We start from the raw sequence: 15,286 nt of genomic DNA, 5'->3' as shown, positions 1-15,286 counted from the left end.
GTTCTCAGTGACAGCTGTCTTTTTAGCAGCTTTAATTTTTATTGGCCAAAGAGTAGTTAAGGAGATTTACCTTCTGGGTTCATCCAGCTGCTACCCACGGAAAAGCGTAAAGCTTATTAACAGAATTATTTGAATCTACCAAACCTCATGTCAGCTTGTCATAGCAGAAAGAGGTATTCTTTGTTTTAAAATGCTGTGCTTTGAATTCAAACAATTTATTTAAACTCCAACATTTAAATTGTAATTTAATAGCCTGCACTGATTGCAAAGAATGATGGTGCACTAATGTCAATACAGGATGGCTCTCTATTGTATCCAAGACAATTAATTGATGCTTGGGGACTAAAAGATGGATTGAAGCCAAACCAAAGTACAGCGTAATCAAGTGGTGCCTCCATCCGTTTGAAAATTGCTCGCTGTGTCTTATTTTGGTATAATTATACTTGGTACAATCTGTTTCCGCTAGATATCCCTTTATTTCCAACTCCGTTTCAACATGCTTCACTTCATTGCTCTTTGTGATTCTCGTATTTCCCCACTTCCCTACAAAGTACTTACTGGACCCAATTTCATTCTGCAAAGCATCACGGACCAGCAACTGAACCCAATACCAGTATTCCTTTCTGTTCCAGTACTTTACTAACACAAGGGGAGTCAGCTTAAAGTTAAAAGCAAAACAGTTAAGGGGAGAAGATAATAAATTCTTCCAAGTTTATTACTTCTTCATAAAGCGATCAAAAAATAGGGATAACATTCAATTATATTGTTATTTCCTTGTTAAAACAAAGAAGTTGCAAATGCAAAACCACAGATAAAAGAATACAGGTGTCAGCCTTGCTGGAGTCAAAAGGGGTTTCAAGCCATTTCTAAACTAACATGTTAGTGAAACACTGTTTTAAGTGCTGCAATGTTAGAAGTGCCAATTTTCAGATGAGGCATTGAAACCAATATCATGTGCCCTCTTCGGTGGAATTAGAAGTTCCCGATAAAAGAGTTTGGAAGCTCTCAGCATATTCAAATATTATTTATTCCTCAACCAACACCTTAGAATAGCTTATGTGGTCAGAAATCTGATTTCTGTTTGTGGGACCCTACTGTTACTTTTCCTTATGTTATAGCAGTGACTATACTTCAAAGCTTAAGTCCTTTTTTTGTGAAAGGCATTAAAGAAATGCAGTTATTTATTTCTTTACAACTCAGGAGTCAGGTTTGTGAAGTTAGTGTACCTTTTTTTTTTAAATCATATGTTTTTGCGTGTGTTTTTTTCATTGTTGCCGGGCTGAATGTAGATGTCTTTTTATTGCTACTTCAATATCTTAAACGGGGGTTGATTATGTTTACTCTGGGATTGATTTTATGGCCCTGCATTGTTCGGAGAAAGGTCATAGGTTCTGCTCAGTTTTTTTTCCTTCCTAGGGAATTCAAGTTATCATTTGCTGTTTTTGGCTGGCAGCAGGGTTTTAGTTTAAAAGGGAGTAGACGTCAGATTGAAAGCAGTGTCTCCTTCTCTCTCCCTAGTTTTGGAATTCTGTTGTTTAGCTGAAAGCTTCCTGGAGTAGAAAACCTGCTGTTGTTGGGGGGTGGACCACAGTCTGTCTCTGGTGTTCTAGGAAGCTGTCTTGTCTTCAAACTGTTCTGAGTGGATCCAGAGAGCTGCAGACTTCAACCATAGGACTCAACTTCCAGTGTCACGTGAACATTTGTCTGAAAAAGGATCTTTTGTTTATGGAATTGATTTGATTGGAAGTTTGTAGTATCTTTATTAAGGGTTACGATTGTTTGTTTCTTGTTTGTAATGGATAAAAGTTCTTGCTAATTTTCTTACTATACATGTTAACTATATTCTCAAATAAACTTTGTTTGATAAAAGCTCCTCAGTGGGTCCGTTAAATCATACCTGTGATTCGTCTCAAATGAAACATCTCATGTTTATCCTAATCAAATTCAAGATGCAAAACTTATGATCCAGGCAGGCTCCATACAACACTTTGTAGTTTCTGACCTGAACTATAACAGGTTTCAAACTGGAAACTGGTGCACATTAACGCTAAGAGGTGTGTGGCCATGTCCAGTAATGAGTTCAACACAAGTTCAATCACTATTGAATACAATATAATTCCAGTCTGGTATAAATCCACAATAAAAGTGCCCAGTGAGTTCTGGAAACTTCTTAAACTTATAATAGGCAGATAGATGCATAAATAAGTACTTACATTTATATTTATAAATAAAAATGAATAAATCATTCATTATTCATTCAATTATATTGAATCTTAAATAAGATTTCTTGAAAGGGAAATCTTTTTGACTAATTTATTGGAGCTCTGAGGAAGTAACAAGCAACTTGGATAAAGGAGAACCTATGAATGTGCTGTACTTGATTTCCAGAAAGCATTTGACCTGGTGCCAAATCAAAGGTTACCAGTCAAAATGGGAGATCATAGTGTAGGGGGTAACATATTAGCATGGGTATGAAGTTCAACCATTATTGTTATAACTCCTAGTCAGGGAATTCCTCGATTCTACACCCATTTCCTTATGTAGCTGTTCACTTTGGCAGGAAATTTTTAAACGAATTACAGTTGCAGAATTCTCAGGTTCGGAGGGTTCTAGGTGTTTTACTGCAAGTGTCACACAAAGTTAGTATGCGGGAACAGCAAGTAATTCAAGTGGCTAACAGAACGTTATCCTTTATTACAACAGGAACTGAACATAAAAGTAAAGATGTTAGGCTTCAGTTATGTGGGGTATAGGTGAGACCACACCTCGAATTCCGTGTGCTGTTTTGGACCCCTTATTTAAGGAAAGATGTAAATGTATTGGAAACAATTCAGGAGAGGTTCACTAGATTGGTGCCTGGAATAAGTGGGTTGTCTTATGAGGAAAGGTTGGACTGGCTTGGCTTGTTTCCACTGGAGTTTGGAAGAGTGAGGGGTGACTTGATTGCAGTATATAAGATCGTGTATGGTTTTGACATGTAAACTTGAAAAGGATGTTTGCACTTGTGGGTGAGTCCAGAGCTAGCAGGCACCGTTTTAAAATTAGGGGTTGCCCATTTAGGACAGAGGAAAGGGGAATTATTTCCTCTCAGAGGTTTGAGACACTTTGGAACTCTGCCTCAGAAGGTGATGGAGATGAGATCACTTAATATTTTTAAGGCGAGGTAGATAAATTTTGTTAGGCAAAGGAATCAAAGGTTATTGGGGATAGATGGGAATGTAGAACTTGAAATGCAAACAGATCAGCCATGATTTCATTGAACGGCAGAGCAGGTTTCAGAGGTGTGAGGCAGCAGATCCGAGGGATTTCCTCACCACTAGGACAGTGTAAACAATTTCTCTGAAGGAAATTTGCAGGCCTCTCATCTCTTTAGGTCATGGATGCAAGCTCCATGAGTAATGAACAAGCCTCTGAAGACAAAGTTGGAATCCTCTGGTTCAGATTCCAATTCCTTGACCAGTGCGAGGATGGTACGAAGAGGAAGGAGAAGTGATCCACGAGGCTCCTTTGGCAAAGGTAAAACAGTAAGTTTAACTTTTGGTTTGTAAATACAAAGGACCCACTAGTGCGGCTGCAATTATTAATTAATTTCTCAATTTAAGATGATGCCAAGTACTCAGCAAAATGAGAGGAAAGGCCAAGTGCATTTATATAGATTTGGTCACACTGTTGACTCCGGATAATCTATGCAGAATCATTGATTACTATCAGGTTTGGGGACCAAGATGATCAGCAAACTCCACTCGTTTTGACCCAGCTCTATGACGTCTTCTTGTAGCATCACTTCCACTTCCTTCTGAACCTGCAATGCTTTGAGAGGATTAAGCCGATAAAGGTGTTGTTTTATCGGAACAGCATGTTCTACATCATTAGTCCTCCCCATTCCATTTCTACACAGGTCCTCATAGCACTGTAACAAGTCTTTTAATTCAGTTCTCTGTTCCTGAGACAGATAGCTCACTGCCTTATTCCATTCCTTAAGGACTTCTTCATTACTCAATTTATTCTGAGGCACATCAAAATCTACATCCTTTGAATCTGATTCCTCACTCTGAGTGGCAGTAACTAACATCTGTTTCTCTGGTTCCTTTAGCTTGCCATAGTATTGTTTTAGCATGTTCATATGACATACCCTATACATTTTTTTCCTATCTGGCAACTTTATCAGTTAATTCACCTGACTTAAGTTCTTCTCAATCTGATAGGGACTACCAAACCTTGTTTGAAGGTATCTCCTACCACTGATAATAGCACCAATATTTTAGCCCCACAAGCAAACATTAGATTTACCTGCTTCTTGTTTCACTAGGTGCTGTTCTTTCCAACTTCAAGTGCTGTCTAGCTAATTCACCCACTCTGTTTAATCTTTCTCTCAGCTCAAATCCAAGCAGACAAAATGAATTCTCCTAGAAATATGCACTGTATATGTTTACAGAGGTATTCATCTATGCTTTGTAAGCATCAACAATTTTGTATCAACATAGCAAATTTAATGTGGTAAAACATCCTACGACACTTTATAGGAGCATTACAAATCAAAGCTGACACCAAGTCACATAAGATGATGTTAGGACAATTGATCCAAAGTTTGGTCAAAGAGATGGGTTGTAACACAAAGAGTGATACAGGAATTTAATACAAGGGCGAAAAAAAACAGATGCTTCATAAGTTGCAGAACTCCGAGCAAATAACTTTTTAGCAGATTTTTGAGGGTGGGGAGGCACCTATTCATTTCTCAGCGACAACCACAGAACTCATGAGCACTTCCAAAATAAATTCATGCTGTACAAAGGTACACGCTGTAATAAGTCTTCAGAGGCAGAGGTCCCTTCACCAAAATCCCTTTATTTACAAACTCTAACAGTACAGAGTGCTAGCAGTCAGCAGTCTACCACGGGGGTATCAGAGAAACTGTTACTCCCGTTAAATACAAAGCAAAGACTCCCCAATTGGATCCTTAATCAGGGAGTTCATACTCCAATAGGCCAACCTCAATGGCCTGACTGAAGTCATTACACACACCCAAAGGTGAACAACTTTTTTGTTAACCCAAAGACACATTTTAACTGAATAGTATTGAAAATATTTGTAAACATGAGCAGGGAATGACTGAGTGTTGAAGAATCAGAATGGGGAAACAAACTGATAGTACTGTAGCACTATCAATGAAACAAAGAGATATGAGATAACAGTACATATTGCAATCATTACCTGTTAGCGATTTACAACTGGCATCCTGCTTGTGCCCCGACAGCCTTGTCACAACCCACAAGTTTGGGATCTCTGGTTCAAACCAACCTTTCCACTTTCGTGCTGCAAGTTTAAAGAAAACAGTTTTAATCACAGTAAAAGATTTCAAAAGAAATAGTGTTTCTGCGTACATGGCTGAGTTATATATTGGTCAATGACAACATTTATACTGTGTGCGCCTCCTTCTACCTTTCTTCATCTGCCAATATCAGCGTAACTGTCTATTCCTTTCTTCTTTGAGTTTTTGCTAACTTCTCCTCAAATGCATCTAAATTACTTGCCTCAGTTACTCCTTGTGGTAATGAGTTCTACGTCTTTATCACTATTTGGGCAAAGAGTTTGCTCCTGAATTACCTACTGGATTTTTTAACAACTATGTATTATTTTTGATCTCTAGTTTAGGAATTCCTTACAAGTGAAAACATTTTTCTAATATTTCCAAGAGACTTAATACCATTGTTCCAGGGGAGTCAGATAAGTCACTGCTGTTCTCCAGCCAGCGTATCTCCCAGGTGGTCAGGGACATGGTAGGGTCATGGGGGTATGCCTGCATTGCAGGGCGGATCTCTGATGCCCCAATGCCAGCATGGGTGCGGATCAGCACCCTGGAAGGATGGGCTGGGGGCAGGAGAGAGTGAGTGAGTGACTGACAGATCTCTCTTGCATAGAACAGAGAGATCTGCACATGCACGATTGCACCCTCTACTTTAGGCTGTCAGCTTTCCAGCAAACTCAGGTCCTGCTCCCTCCCCTGTTGGCAGGAAATAGATTTAGCATTATTTCTTTGCACAGAGTGGCATAAGATTGCACTTGTGGCCTTGGCAAGCAAACAGATCTGGTTGCTCCTCTGTGGTCGAGCGTGTTACCCATTTTCTGATGGTCCCAAAGTCTATTGGGGGGTAGGAAGGGGGGGTTTTTAACTCTAATTTGAGAACAGGGTGCTCTTCTCTGTGCAGTAGGAAGTCTAACAACACCAGGTTAAAGTCCAACAGGTTTATTTGGTAACACAAGCCACAACCTTTCGGAGCACTCTCTCTTCATCAGGTGAATGGGAGTTATGTTCACAAATAAGGAATTTAAAAATACAAACTCAATTTACAAAATAATGGTTGGAATGCAAGTCTTTACAGGTAATCAAGTCTTAAAGGTACAAACAATGCGAGTGGAGAGAGGGTTAAGCACAGGTTAAAAAGGTGTGTATTGTCTCCTGCCAGGACAGTTGGTGAGATCTTGCAAGCCCAGGCAAGTTGTGGGCATTACAGATAGTGTGACATGAACCCAAAATCCCAGTTGAGGCTGTCCTCAAGTGTGGAACTTAGCTATCAGTTTCTGCTCAGCGATTCTGCATTGTTGTGTGTCGTGAAGGCCGCCTTGGAGAATGCTTACCGAAAGATCAGGGGCTGAATGCCTGTGACTGCTGAAGTGTTCCTTAGAACTCTCTGGTCCCGCTGCAGTGAACGGACATTTGGTTGAGCACCAAATTCTCCGTCCTTGTTTGCAGTGGCAGCGGGGCGCGAACAGCCGGAGAATTCTAGCCAAGGTGTCTGCAGTTTTCCTCATAATGGGTTTAAATTAATCAGAAAATGGTTAAATTCAGCAGGTTGGCACCACCAGAAGAGGGAGAAACAGAATGAATGTTTTGAGCCCATATGACTCTTCTACAGAACAGATGCTGCCAGACCTGCTGCGTTTTTCCACAACTTGGTTTTTATTTCAAATTTCCACCTTCCACAGTATTTTGTTTTTATTGAACTTAATGATATGGTTTCTTGGATAAAAGGATGGTTTGGAAATTGCAGATGATTAGTTAGAATCTCTAACTGGGACCTCCCAAGTGTGCCAAGTTGCGTGGGGACAGATGGCTGGGAGGTCTTTTTTTGGTTGGAATTTATTTGTGGGGTTTCTCACTGAAGCAGTTAATCAGAACTTTGAAGCAGCTTTGAGATGCAGAGAGAAATCTGCCAGGAACTGTAGAACAGAAACAAAGGGCTATTACAAACCAAGTGTGTTTTCTGATTTTGTAGTCACTCAGCAAGAAAGCAATGAAGCCTGTGCTTAACTTGGGGTGTCTACAATTGTGAGGTTTTGGAGGGTTGCCAACTGATGGAAATAGTAGCAGAACAGGGAGGCATCCTATTGAGATTTTCAGGCTTAAAGAATAACTGTTTATGAAATGTAGGCTGGAGTTCCATTCACAATTTCTCAGACAGTCTGCAACATCAACACCCAGGGTGCCACCACTGACCAGAAACTAGATCAGCCACATAAATGCTATGGCTACCAGAATAGTCATAGAATCCCGTCAGTGCAGAAGGAGGCCATTTGGCCCATCGAGTCTGTACCAACCATGGTGCCACCCAGGCCCTATTCCTGTAACCCTACTCATTTACTCTCTGACACTAGGGTTAATTCAACCTAATCTACACATCTTTGGACAGTGGGAGGAAACCGGAGCACCTGGAGGAAACCCACACAAACAAGGGGAGAATGTACAAACTCCACACAGACAGTGACCCCGGGAATTGAACTCGGGTCCCTGACGCTGAGAGGCATTGGCACATCTCTCACTCCCAAAGCCTGTCTACTATCTAGAACTGTGGTGGAATACTCTCCACGTCTGGTTGGGTGCAACTCCAATAACTCAAGAAGTTCGACATGACCTAGGACAAAACAATCCATTTGATTGGCATCCTTTCACTGACTGAAAAATCCAATTCCTCTGCCATCAGCATATCATTGCTAAGGTGCATACTATCCAAACTGGGTTCAATCCCAACCTTGGGTCACTTGTCTGTGTGGAGTTTGCACACTCTCTCTGTGTTTGCACGGGTTTCCTCTGGGCTCCGGTTTCCGACAGACATGCAGGTTAAGTTGATTGGCCATGCTAAATTGCCCTTAGTGTCAGATTAGCAGGGGTTAAGGGGGCAGGACTAGTGGGATTGTGGCGATGCAGGCTCAATGGGCCAAATGATCCTCTTTCTCCATTGCAGGGATTCTATCATTCTAGGATGTGAGCGCCTTGGACTGTAAAACTGGCAGTACAGCGTTTACAAGGAGATAAGAACCAATTTTTATACTATCCTCACCCAACAACCACACGTGCAAATTTTTCCAGCAGGGATTGCTTAAGGATTAAATGTAGCGGGACCCTCGCCAATTTTCCATTCCATAACCCCGGGAGGCATTATCAACCGTAACAACGCTATCACTGTGAACAGCCAACACAGCAGCTTCCTTGTTATTGCTCGGTCATTTACTGGATCAATCCTCATTGGAGAGTCTGTATGAATTGTGGTAGCTTTGTCAAGATGCTATTGCAGGTCAAAAAGAATATTTTAGGGTACTAAATGAATCCATCTTTATAGGGTTCAAACTCCATGCAGTTTTTTAAAAATTTCTTTTAGACATGCATATGGGAAAATGTGTCTCTTAATATTACGGTTACACTAATCTGTTTGGACTGATTTAGATTGAATTTGCCATTCACACACCAACAGTCAAATCAAGTTCATCATGTAAAGTTTAGCTTCACTGCTAAAACAATTACACTAACTAATGATGCATTAAGTTAGCTTGTATTATCTAGAGATGTATTTTTATTCATAGAAGGTTTTTTTCAAATGTTTGCAGTTATAAGTATAGTATTTATCATTCCATGTTTTGGCATTACTCGTAAATGAAATTATTTCACATACTCTCTATCAGCAAATAAATATTCCTGCGAAATAAAGTAATCTCCTTTTCCTTTGTGTATTTGCATCAAATGCTGCAAAGGCTGTAGTAGCAATTAAAAGATTTTCAAAAATGATAATCCAATCGGTTTCAGATGCAGAAAGTTTCTTAGCTCTTCCTTCAGACTGTAGAATTAAAGATACAGATTTACTTTTACTTTCAATGGGAGGAATAGTTCAGATTTCTTCCAAGAATCATCTTGATATTCAGGAATAGGATGCATAATGCTGCTCCGTGAATTTGCAAAGATGTTGAGAAAGGTGCTCTGGGAGGTATTTTTCCAGATTTACAACATAACTATTCAAAGAGTAAGTTTGGAACACTGAGAAAACTCCCCATAGAAATAAGTATATCAAGGGGTCTTTAAGATTATAGAACAAATATTGACAAAGCTACTAAAATCAAACTTTGAGTGTCATTTCATGCTAATTTGTGGTTTAGACTGGGGATTAAACACTCACAGTTTGTAAACCTTTTCTCAGTTTCACACACACATCCAGATTCTTGGACATTATGGACAAAGTTGGGTGGGAGGGTGAGATGTGACGAGAATGCAGAGATGCTTCAGCATGATTTGGACAGGCTGTGTGTGTCGGCATCTGCATGGCAGATGTAGTATAATATGAATAAATGTGAGGTTATCCACTTTGGTAGCAATAATAGGAAGATGTATTATTAATTAAATGAGTGTAAATTGAGAGAGGTGGATACTCAACACAACCTTGGAGTCTTCGTGCATCAGTCGCTGAAAGTAAGCGTGCAGATATAACAGGCATTAAAGGCAAATGCTGGCCTTTACAGCAACAGAATTTGAGTATAGGGATAGGGATGTTTTGCTGCAATTGTATAGGGCATTGGTGAGGCAGCACATCAAGTAGTGTGTGGTTTTCATGTCCTGTCCTTGCTATAGAGCAAGTAGGTTTACCAGGCTGATTCCTGGGATGGCAGGTCTGTCATACAAGGAGAGACTAAATCGGTTAGGATTATATTCACTGGAGTTTAGAAGAGAGAGAGGGGATCTTATAGAAACTTATAAAACTCTATCAGGGTTAGACAGGGCACATTCAGAAAGAATGTTCCCAGTGGTGGGGGAGTCCAGAACTAGGGGTCATAGTTTGAGGATAAGGGGTAAACCTTTCAGAACTGAGGCGAGGGGAAATTTCTTCACCCAGAGGGTGGTGAATGTGTGGAATTCACTACCACAGAATTAGCTAAGGCCAAAATGTTGTCTGATTTCAAGAAGAAATTAGACATAGCTCTAGGGGCTAAAAGGATCAAGGGATGTGGGAGGAAAGGGGGAAAATTGGGATATTGAATTCGATAATCAGCCACGATCATAATGAATAGCAGAGCAGGTTCGAAGGGCCGAATAGCCTATTCCTGCTTCTAGTTTCTATGACTTCTACAATGCAATTATATTTAATCCACAAATCGTGCATCATCCTTTGCAAAAGTTCTAATCTGTTTTTGAAGGGCTGTGTCGAGTTTCTTTAGGATGGGTCAATGGAACAGTATGGGGAATGATGTAGAAACACACCTCAGGCCACAAAGATAAATTGACGTAGGACAAGCAGTAAAACCAATATAATTTTTCAAAAGATGGCATTTTGCTGCTACCACCGATCCTATGGTGCCAATTATCAGCTGTTTTATTTTGAAGAACACACGTTGTGAATCCAAAAACCACAAAGAAAATTTAAAATTAATTTTTCAGTGAAAACTTTCACATAAGATCACTTTTTAAAAATTAATCCACTGCTTGGGAATGACATTGGATCTATGTTGACACAAGTAAGATACTGACACACTAGTGCTATGAGTACTTGTGTTAGTTCTGCTTCCTGACTACAAAACAGTTAAAAATAAACCCCCAAACCTCCCCATAGACATGGGGGTGACCCAACCTCACCACACAAACACTGCTGTGAGTAGAAGACCATAAGATGTAGGAGCAGAATTAAGCCACTCAGCCCATCGCATCTGCTCCACCAGTCAATCATGGGTGATATTTTTCTCATCTCCATTCTCCTGCCTTTCCCCCTTAACTCCTGGTCCCCTTATTAATCAAGAACCTATTTATTTCTTGTCTTAAAGACACTCAATGACCTGGCCTTCTGCAGCAAAGAGTTCCACAGATTCACTACTCTCTGACTGAAGAAATTCCTCCTCATCTCTGTTTTAAAGGATCATCCCTTTAGCCTGAGGTTGTGCCCTCTGGTTCTAATTTTTCCTACTAATGGAAATATCTTCTCCATGTCCACTCTATCCAGGCCTCGTCATATCCTGTAAGTTTCAATAAGATCCCCCCTCATTCTTCTAAACTCCAACGAGTACAGACCCAGAGTCCTCAACCGTTCCTCATACAACAAGCTCTCCATTCCAGGGATCATTCTTGTGAAACTCCTCGGGACCCTTTCCAAAGCCAGCACATCCTCCCTTAGATACGGGGCCCAAAACTTCACGATGCTCCAAATAGGGTCTGACTAGAGCCTAGTATAGCCTCAGAAATACATCACTGCTGTTGTATTCTAGTCTTCGTGACATGAACGCTAACGTTGCATTCCTAACTGCCAACTGAACCTGCATGTTAACCTCAAGAGAATCTTGAACAAGGACTCCCAAGCCCCTTTGTGCCTGATTCCTAAGCAAGAAAATAGTCTTGCTTCGGAAATCAACAATTTAGAAAATAGTCTATGCCTTCATTCCTCCTTCCAAAGTCCATAACCTCACACTTTTCTTCATTGTATTCCATCTGCCACTTTTTTGCCCACTGTCCTAGTCTGTCCAAGTCCTTCTGCAGCCTCCCCTGCTTCCTCAATACTACCTCTCCTTCTACATATCTTTGTATCATCCGCAAACTTAGCCACAGTGCCTCCAGCTCCTTCTTCCAAATAAATTAATGTATATTAGGAAAAGTTGTGGTCCCAGCACCAAGTCCTGAAGCACACAACTAGTCACTGGCTGCCATCCTGAAAAAGATCCCTTATTCCCCATTCTCTGCCTTCTGCCAGTCAGCCAATCCTCTATCCATGCCAGGATCTTACCCTTAATACCATGGGCTCTTAACTTATTTAACAGTCTCCAATGTGGCATCTTGTCAAAGGCCTTCTGGAAATCTAAATAAATCACATCCACCAGTTCTCCTTTATCTAACTTCCTGTTACCTCCTCAAAGAACTCTAACAGATTTGTCAGACATGACCTCCCATTGACAAAGCCACGCTGACTCAGTCCTATTTTACCATGCACTTAAAAGTACTTGGTGATTTCTTCATTAATAATAGACTCTAAAATATTGCCAATGACAGAAGTCAGGCTAACTGACCTATAATTTTTCATCTGCTCCCATCTTAAACAGCGGTGTTACGTTAGTTACTTTCCAGTCCTCTGGGACCCTCCCTGCCTCTAGTGATTTCTGAAAGATCATCACCAATGCCTGTGCAATTTCCTCAGCTATCTCTTTTAGAACACTGAGGTGTAGTCCATCTGGTCCAGGTGATTTATCCACCTTCAGACCTTTCAGTTTCCCCAGAACCTTCCCCTTAGTGATAGCCACAACATTTTCTGCTCCCCGCCCCCCCCAACATGAGCCATGCAGTAACCAACCAACCACCAACCCAAGGCATTCCCCTCCCTCCATCCCTCCCCACGAGACATCAGAGCACTCCCTTCACCTCCACCCACCATCCCACAAGGCATCAGGGTGCACCTTCCCCACCACACACAAGGGGAATCGCTCCAAATGGTGCTCCCCCAGAGGGACCACCCTCGGCAGTGTTGGGTTGGCACTGACAGGGGGCAGTGTCAAGGAGCTGGAGCGATGCCACTACCCGGGAGACTACACTACCTCTATGTCCCTGGCATGGTAATCATGACTGGTTTTTGTTTTGCGAGATGGGTGGGGTTGGCAAGATAAGGCGACAGATCCCGAAAATAGCGAGGGGAGGTGCTGAGGCCGGGGGCCCTGTGAGGCAGCAAGGCGGGAGGTCCAGGCAATTGCAAGAGGGGTCCGGAAATTAGCAAGGTGGGACTGTCTGGGAAATAGCGAGGCAGGGCTCCAGGAAACAGCGAGGGGGGTATTCAGAAAATCACAAGGGGAGGTCTTGAGTATAGTGAGGAGGTTCCAGAAAATATTGAGGGGTGTCCAGAAAATAGGGAGGGGTGCTCCAGGAGATAAAGCACAAGAGGAATGCATTAAATTCACCTCTGATTCAGCTTGTGAACTATTTGTTATGTTTCGTTTTTGAAACAACATGTTTACAGAAATAAATAAAGAGAAAACCCAAGCAGTAATGAATGCAGTTAAATCATGAATTTCATGTTTACACTGTGAATGTGTCCAAAAAAAAAACAAACATGTTACTAATTACAAAGGGAAACACCAAAATCTCTTTTTGTACTCTCAGGGTACATTCCTCTTTTGTATTTCTCAGGATAGCAAGAAATAGAAATAAAACAATCTACACAAATCTTGCATGCAAACTCACAACATGGTCAGTCAATTGGAAATGCATCTTATATAATGTGGGGACAAGGCAAATATGCTCTTTTTGAACAACCTTTTTTTAAGATGCACACTTTTACAAAGGAGAAATTCTCACACATGGGATATATACTCTTTCACACGATGCCAAAAGAAAACTATTCCACTGGACTGCAATACTGTGCCGCAAGCAGAATGTGATGTTGGAGGGCACTGGAGAAAGCATATGCCAGAGAGGTGTGAACCTGGTTTGAAGGGGTAATTTGCATTCAAGTGGAAGAAAGGAAGCAGACAGCAAACAGGCTGGTGTTAAAAAGGTGAGGGAGAGCGAGGGAGGGAGCACCTTTGGCACTTGGGGGCAGCCCCAGTGTGCAATTTTTAATAAGAGGCAGACACATTTCATATTGTGTGTTAGGAAAAACACAACCGCACCCCCCGCCCCACACACACAATGCACAGCTCTGGGCTTCAATAAGACCACCAGCTTCTCCCTCAGCATTGCACCTGCTCCTAACCAAGGGAGGGGGAGATTAGAGCAGGAGAGAGGGCAGCAGGCAGGCTGTCCAGCTGGGTAATTCAGCACCACACTCTTTGTCTGTGGAGAAAGTTAATATCATTCCCTCCTCCTCCACCTTGTGTCAGACTCAAACAAAGCTGCAGTTTAAATCCCCCATCATCCCCAACCGCCTGACTGAACCATCAGGGACACCATGTCACTGTCAGCTGGACGCTGCTATGAAATGACAGATTATAACCTTACCTCCTTTCGGGAAAATCAAGATCGATCTGTGTTTGTGTGATACAATATCGGTCTCTCCCTCCTCCGCCTTCTCCCTCGGGTTACTCCACAGTCGCCATATTCCCCCCGTCTACCACACGGTGAGGAGGCTGCCACATCCGGGCCGCAAGGGGGGGCGGCGCCAGGCACGCGGACAGGGTGACTGGGCGGAGCCCGGGGGGGGGGGGGCGGAGAGGCGGGCAGGGAAGGCGGAGCCAGGGAGTGGGAGGGCGGAGCCAGGCACGCGGCGAGGGAGCGGAGGAGGAGCCAGGCACGCGGCGAGGGAGGAGGGCGGGGACGGCGGGGAGGAAGGGCGGCGCTACTGAGGGAGAGGGCGGAGCCAGGCACGCGGCAGGAGTGAGACGGCGGAGCTAGGCACGCGACGAGAGTGAGAGGGCGGAGCCAGGCACACGGCGAGAGAGCGAGAGCGCGCGGGACGGCGGAGCCAGTGAGAGGGAGGGCATGCCGGCATGCGGGGAGGGAGAGAAGGCAGGGGTGGCGTAGGGAGAGAGCAGAAAGGGTGGGGGTTGGCACGTGGAGTGGGAGAGGGATAGCGGGGCCAGGCAAGTATACGGCGCGGCCGGCACGCGACTCAGAACACAGGGAGGGAGAGCCGCAGAGAAGGGGCGTGGCCAGGCAAGCAGGGGTCGGGACCAGCACGGGGTGACCGAGTGAAGCAGAGCACAGCGGCAGGGGAATGTACAGGCAAGCGGTGAGAGGGCGGGTCCAGGCAAGCAGAGGGCGGGGCCCGGTACGGAGTGAGAGGTTGAGCGCAGAGGAGGCGGGGCCAGGCACGCGCTGGAGTGTGGAGGGCGAGGCCAGGCAGGAGGTGAAAGGATGAGGCTGAGTGCGGAGAAGGGGGTGGGGCCAGGCACGTCGGGGCGGGGCCATGAACGTGGTGGTGAGGTGGGAGCCTATCGCTGACTGCAGGGGGTGTGGAGGGCGTGGCCAGGCACGCGGTGAAAGGCTGAGGCTGTGTGCGGAGCAGGGGGCGGGGCCATGAACGTGTTGGTGATGCGGGAACCTATCGCCAGCAGCGGAGTG

At 43.4% G+C, this 15,286-nt stretch overlaps 1 protein-coding gene across 3 annotated transcripts in view; it reads right to left on the bottom strand.

Annotated features, from left to right (window-relative positions):
* The window catches only part of pak5 (p21 protein (Cdc42/Rac)-activated kinase 5), a 209,070-nt gene extending 194,695 nt beyond the window's left edge, over nt 1-14,375 (bottom strand). For all 3 annotated transcript variants that reach the window (XM_080200026.1, XM_080200027.1, XM_080200025.1), the window contains exons 1-2: nt 14,225-14,375; nt 5,212-5,313 (exon numbers count right to left, since the gene is read on the bottom strand). The gene's annotated coding sequence lies outside the window, so the exon portion shown is untranslated. The remainder of the gene's footprint in view (nt 1-5,211; nt 5,314-14,224) is intronic.
* Nucleotides 14,376-15,286: the final 911 nt, after the last annotated feature.

The sequence above is a fragment of the Carcharhinus amblyrhynchos genome, chromosome 12 (genome assembly GCF_965287045.1).
Source record: "Carcharhinus amblyrhynchos chromosome 12, sCarAmb.v2.hapA, whole genome shotgun sequence".
Lineage (NCBI taxonomy): Eukaryota > Metazoa > Chordata > Chondrichthyes > Carcharhiniformes > Carcharhinidae > Carcharhinus > Carcharhinus amblyrhynchos.
The sequence above is the reverse complement of the archived record's forward strand: the minus strand, read 5'-3'. Positions and strand labels throughout refer to the sequence as shown.